Below are 6506 nucleotides of genomic sequence, written 5' to 3'. Positions count from 1 at the left end.
TTTATGGCTATAACAGCCTCTACTGTTCTGGGAAGGTTTTTCACAAAAGTTTGGTGTCTGTGGGAATTTGTACCATTGGTGAGGTCAGGTACTGATGTTGGATGAGAAGAGCTGGCTCACCATCGGCATTCTAATTCATCCCAATGATGTTCAGTAGAGTTGAGGTCAGGGCTTTGTGTAGGACACTCAAGGTCCTCCTCACCAAACTGGTCACACCGTGTGTTTATGGAGCTGACTTTGTACACAGGGGTAAAGTCATGCTGGAACAGAAAAGGAACTTCACCATACCACAAGGCTTGGATCGCAAGAATTTTTCCACTTCTTTATATACTTTATTATTTTTTATTATGTTAAAAACTATAAAAATCCTTGTGCATTGTCTCCTTAAATGTTTCATCTTGCAATTTCTGCATTTTCCCCCTATTGCCTATAAAACCCTCAAACAACAAAATACACCCAAAATGTTGTCAAAAAACACTCAACAAAAAAAAAACTTGGTAACCATTTAAAGCACATTGCACCCTTAAAAACCTTAAACCCCCTAAGTTCCACATTCACTTGAATGCATCTCCCCGAAATATAGGAAGTAGTGTTCATGTCTCCTGCCTAGTCCTGGGCCCATTCCAGTGTTTTTGTTTCTTTGATGATGCAAATTGCTCCCGATATCACCGGCTGATGTAAAATAATCCCATTTTTATATTGTCAAAATGAAGGTTTGTTGTCACCATTTACCATTTCCCGCTACTTGGAACGCGTCGTTCGGCTTTACATTATGCATGAGGCCCAGAATTAAAGAAGGAAAAAAAAAATAAACTCCTCAGCTGTCAAGTCGGGAAAATGAACGCGATTTGCCATGAATTGCTTTAATTTTGTGAATACGCTGAATTATTTGGCATCTTGTGAGCAGGTGGTCTGATTAAGTCGGCTACTGTTCAGGATAAAGAAGCTCTAATCTCCATGGAGGTAGGTGACGGCACAGCTGCTGCCGTTCCTGGGGGAGGGCGACGTCTTGTGGAATGCAGGGGAAAAAACGACCGCCCACGATGGAGACGTGCCGTGACCCCGGAGATGGCAGGCCCGCCGCACAACAACTTTCGCCATTTTTTTAGAAAACACAAGAAGTACTCCCCAAATTCCTGTTTTGTGGACTTTTTGGGATTCCTGACCCCTTAGAACCCAATATAATTAGTTGCAGCCTACAGTAATAGGAAGTAAGCCCTAACTAGATGGCATGTTGTTTTCAAATCATTTTTAAAATAAAATCCCTTTTTCATCCTTTGTTACATGTCAGTGCTGCTGATCTCCTGCAGCCTTTTTGCTACATGCACTCCAGTGATGGCTGCATAACATTTCTCAGGACGAGTTTCCTGACATGGCATGGCACTTCTCAGGACAGATTTACAGATGGTGGACTATGCCTATGCAATGTGTGTCGGCATGCCTGCTTGCAGTACCTATCAGAAGACTACGTGACAACGCGGGATGGCAATTGGGAGACAAGGACACCCGGATGCCCTAATTCTCCTCCATATTACCAAGTCCCATGATTTCAGAATCATGTAATGTGCCATCTGTGATGTCATGCTAGTAGCGGGAGGTTCGCAATGATCAGGTTCCAAACATGATGCAATGCCGTCAGATGCATTGATTCCATATTACCGAAGACACCAAACAAGATCCATGTTACAGAAGAATTAGAGCACCGATGTCCGCCCTCCTCCCCCAATGATAATAAAACTGCCATCTTGGACCTTGTAATCCTATTAAGGTGTGTGTTGGAGGGGTGTAAATGTTTTTGAAGGGACACGTCCATATTCACCACAAAAAAAGTCACCACCACATTGGTTTGTTGGTTTTAGAAGTAAATTGAACTCACTGGTATGATGTGATATACTAATAATATTAAAACATATTGACCTTCTTTCTACATGGAGCAGAAAATGAGATCTTGTCACAGTCTGGTGTCATTCAGAGTCACTTAGAACTAATACAGATGAAATATAAACATATAAACAATAGGCAGCCCAATCAACATAAACAGGCTGCAACGCACCTTTAAGGCACCAACATTTTGGGTCATGCTGCATTTTTTTTTACAGCACCGAACACCGCTGATGACACCGTGCATTGTGTAGCACACATGTGTTGTGGAGGTGTGTTTGTGTGCCATTTAAAATTAATGGCACCACGCTGTGCCAATGCACATAATGTGTATTAACACATTTTGGTAACATACATTACCGCATTGTGATGTATATGAATGGACCCTACATTCAATGAAGTGCAGTTAACTTGATTAATACTGTTTCAGTGCTACTTCAGAATGAACCCCAATGCACCACAACTCCCATATACAACACTTTAAGCATGGATCCCAACCTGAAAAAAGCCATTTCAGGGAGGTGCCCTCATTTCAGGGAGGTGCCCTCTGCCGCCCCCCACCCCACCTTCCGCATGGGGGGTGGGGTGAGAACACCCCCCTGAAATGATGGCAGATAGCATGGGACAGCTGCTGCTGTCAGAATAAAAAAAAAAACCAGCAGAGGAATGAATAGCTAGATTGCTATTGGCTAGTTCAATTTGCAATATCAAATAGCAAGCTGGCTATTGCACCGCCCTCTACTGCTGTCAATCACTAGAAGAGGACCTGATGGAGAACTTCAGGTCCCCTTCTGCTGATTGAAAGCAGCAGTGGGCAGGTGCAATAGCTAGTCTGCTATTAACTATTGCAAAGTGAAAATCGGTGGCCCCGATGTTAGAAAAAAAAAAAACAGATTGCAGGGAAAGGTTTACTCTGTTAGATAGAGCAGAGTAAACCATTCCGGGAGAAAATGTTTCTCTCCCAGGCGGCCGGGAGCCGCTATCTAATAGCGGGAGCGTCCGGGAGAGTTAGGATGTGTGCTTTAAGTGTATATGCTAGGTGGGAATCCAGCCATTTACAGATGTGAACACATTTGTTGGTACTCTACAGTTCATTGATGACATTTAAAGCAATTGTCTCTTGTATACCTGCATAACTTTGGTATGTCAGTGTAAAGCAACGAAAGTGCAAAAAGAGGTAAACTATTACTTATTCTACAAAGTTATTCTAAAATGAACCAGACAGATTTCTTTGTTACCCCTAAAAAATATTATAAATGATTGGATCATAGTGATATTTCTGTACTTAGTATCACACATGTCTACAATCTTGCAATCAGTCAGTCAGCCTAATTAAATGGGGTAAAGTGGTCACTCTGCTGTTTGGTATCATCGTGTGCACCACACTGAACATGGACCAGAGAGAATTGTCTGAGGAGATCAGAAAATTAAAGATCAATATGTCACAGGTAAAGGCTATAAGACCATCTCCAAGTAGCTTGATGTTCCTGTGACTGCAATTGCAAATATTATTAAGCAGTGTAAGGTCCATTAGAGTGAAGCCAACCTCCCTGGTTGTGGACGCAATAGTAAAATCAACCCCAGATTGAACAGAAGGATAGTGCGAATGATAGACAAAGAGCCAACGCGAACTTCCAAAGACATACAAGCCGAACTCCAAGGTCAAGGTACATCAGTGTCTGATGGCACCATCTATTGCTTTTTGAGTGACAGTGGGCCCAAACAAGAAGACCCAGGAGGACTCCACTGTTAGAAGAAAACATAAAAAGCTAGACTAGAGTTTTCTAAAATGGATATTGATAAGCCACAATGTTTCTCAGAGAATGTCCTCTGGACAGAAGAGACAAAAGTCACATCAGCTCTATGTTCACAGATAATAAAATTAAGCTTTCAAGGAAAAGAACACCGTGCCTACTGTGAAACATGGAGGAGCTCAGTTATGATTTGGGGCTGTTTTGCTATGTCTGGTGCGGGGTACCTTCAATCCATGTAGGACACAATAAAATCTCAGGACTATCAGGGAATTCTGGAGCAAAGCATCTGCCCAGTGTTAGAAAGCTCTCTCATTTGCAGGTCATGGGTCCTACAACAGGATAAAGACCCAAAACACACAGCTACAAGCAACCAAGAACGGCTAAGAACATAACACTGGACTCTTCTGAACTGGCCTTCTCTGAGCCCTGATCTGACTCCTACGAAACATCTATGGAAAGAGCTGAAACATGAAGTCTGGAGAAGACACCCTTCAAACCTGAGACAACTGGAACAATTTACTCAAGAATAGTGAACCAAACTACCTGCTGGCAGGTGCAGAAGACTCATTGAGAGTTACAGGAATTACATACAGGTGAAACTCGAATAATTAGAATATCGTGCAAAAGTAATTGCAGTAAGTGCTGCAAAAGGGGCCCAAACCAAGTACTGAGTACATATGCATGCTTGTACTTTTCAGAGGTCCGATATTGTTCTATGTACAATCCTTGTTTTATTGATTGCATGTAATATTCTAATTTTTTGAGGTTGTGGATTTGGGGTTCTTGGGGTTTTCATGAGCTGTAAGCCATAATCATCACAATTATGACAAATCACGGCTTGAATTATCTTGCTTTGCATGTAATGAGTCTATCTCATATATTAGTTTCACCTTTTAAGTTGCATTAGTGAAATAAATGAACTTTGCACGATATTCTAATTATTCGAGTTTCACCTGTATTTGCAGTGATGCCTCTAAAGGTTGTGCAACAAAATGTTAGATTAGGGGTCCCATCATTTTTGTCCATGTCATTTTCATTTGTTTTAATATATTTATTTAGTTAATATTCTGTTGAATCAAAAATCAAAGTTTGTTATTTATTAAATGTGGAATAAACGCTGATGGATGACAATTATTTTTGTCAGTTTCACATTATTTCAGAGAAAACTGTGGGTTCTTCTTTTTTTCGTGAAAAGGTACCAACAAACTTGTCCCCATCTGTAGTTGCATCTGAAGCAAGGATAAAGATGACAGCTACACACCGATGCACATCCCAAAAAAGAAGTAATCGGTGACGGCTCCCCTATTCCCGCCCTGATAGCTCCGGGTTTGGGTTGCCCCTCTGCAGAGTGTCATGTGTATGTGTGGCCCGCTGGCCATTGTCAGGGCTCAGGGACCTTATTTCTTCCTTCATCCACTCATCTATTCTGAATGTAGACGCGGGTAGCAGTTGTGGCGCTCGGTGTACGGGGAGGGGCCCTCTGTTTTGATATCTGCTGATCGGAGCCTCGGAATTATTTACTAAGATAATGACAGGCTTCATTGTTACAGCTGAATTATAGTCATTAAACTATCTTTGGGGATTTTGTAATAAATGACAAGCAAGCCCAGACCGTCTGCCAGACACGGCGAGTCGCTATAATCGCAGTTTGTGTCATTAGCGTTATTTGACCAGCCAACGCGTCGTTCTAAGTCCTTGAAAAAAAAAATGAGACTGATCCTTTCACCCGGCACTTTGTGTCCCACCCATCGCCGGTTGGAACCCACGGAAAGCGTTTCCGCAAAATGAATTGCGGTTCCGTAGCTCGGCGTTCCTGGTAGAAATCTGATTTCTCGCTGTAGATGAGTGACAGGTGAATAATGCCATTCTCTCGGCTCCTGTCAGTGTGACAGACGGGCACAAAAATAAGTGGGAGGCTGGTGCCGCGACCCACTTTCTAAAGCCACATAAAAAGAGGTCATCATATTATCATATCGGGAAGGTGGAGCCCTCCCACCACGCGGCACGGAAATTTACTGCGGCGAGGAGAAACAAAAAACGACTCAACATGCCGGCAGATGAAGATTTCACATGTGACAGACGTGTTCCGACAGGGAAGTGACAGCTGAAGAGGGGGCCGGTGAAGAGTATTCTATCTGCGAGGCGTCAAATATGTGAGTGCGCCACTCAGACAAATGGAATAACAAAACCAGCAGTCAATAAAGCCGATTGCCACCTCCCCGTCCATTGTTTTAATATTGTTAGAGCCCATCAATCAGTGGCGGAGTGACACGAGGATGAGGCGTGGAAGGAGCTGGTACATCAATGGATCTTCAGGAAGTTAGACAAGACGTATGCAGGCCTGTACTTCCTAGAGGTCACAACAGTGTTTTCAAAGAAAGCCCCACGTGGTGCTGAACACATATAACTAGGAACCCCATACGTGTGCGGGGCGACAGCGCCATTGTGGCATAACTAGCCCATAATTAAACATCTCCCAGTCAGGACACTATCTGCAAGGAGTTTGCATGTTCTCTCTGTGCTTGTGTGGGCTTCCTCCAGACACTCCAGCTTCCTGCCACACTCCAAAGACATGCTGGAAGGTTAATTGGCTCCTGTCTAAATTGACGCTGTATGTATGTATGCATGTGAGATAGGGACCTTAGATTGTAAGCTCCATGAGGGCAGGGACTGATGTGAATGTGCACTATGTAAAGTTTGTCAGTGCTATATAAATACCAATAATAAATAAATACAATATCTCTTAAAAAATATATTTATTCTTTAGAACTGATAGCATGGACCAAGTCAAAGAGCACTAAAAGGTGGCAATACATGGGTGACCAATGTGGGTGAGCTACAGGGACAAGATGTGGGCAACTTGGGAACAAC

The sequence above is a fragment of the Nanorana parkeri genome, unplaced genomic scaffold, assembly GCF_000935625.1.
Source record: "Nanorana parkeri isolate BGI_ZX_2015 unplaced genomic scaffold, ASM93562v1 scaffold426, whole genome shotgun sequence".
Classification (NCBI taxonomy): Eukaryota; Metazoa; Chordata; class Amphibia; order Anura; family Dicroglossidae; genus Nanorana; species Nanorana parkeri.
The sequence above is the reverse complement of the archived record's forward strand: the minus strand, read 5'-3'. Positions refer to the sequence as shown.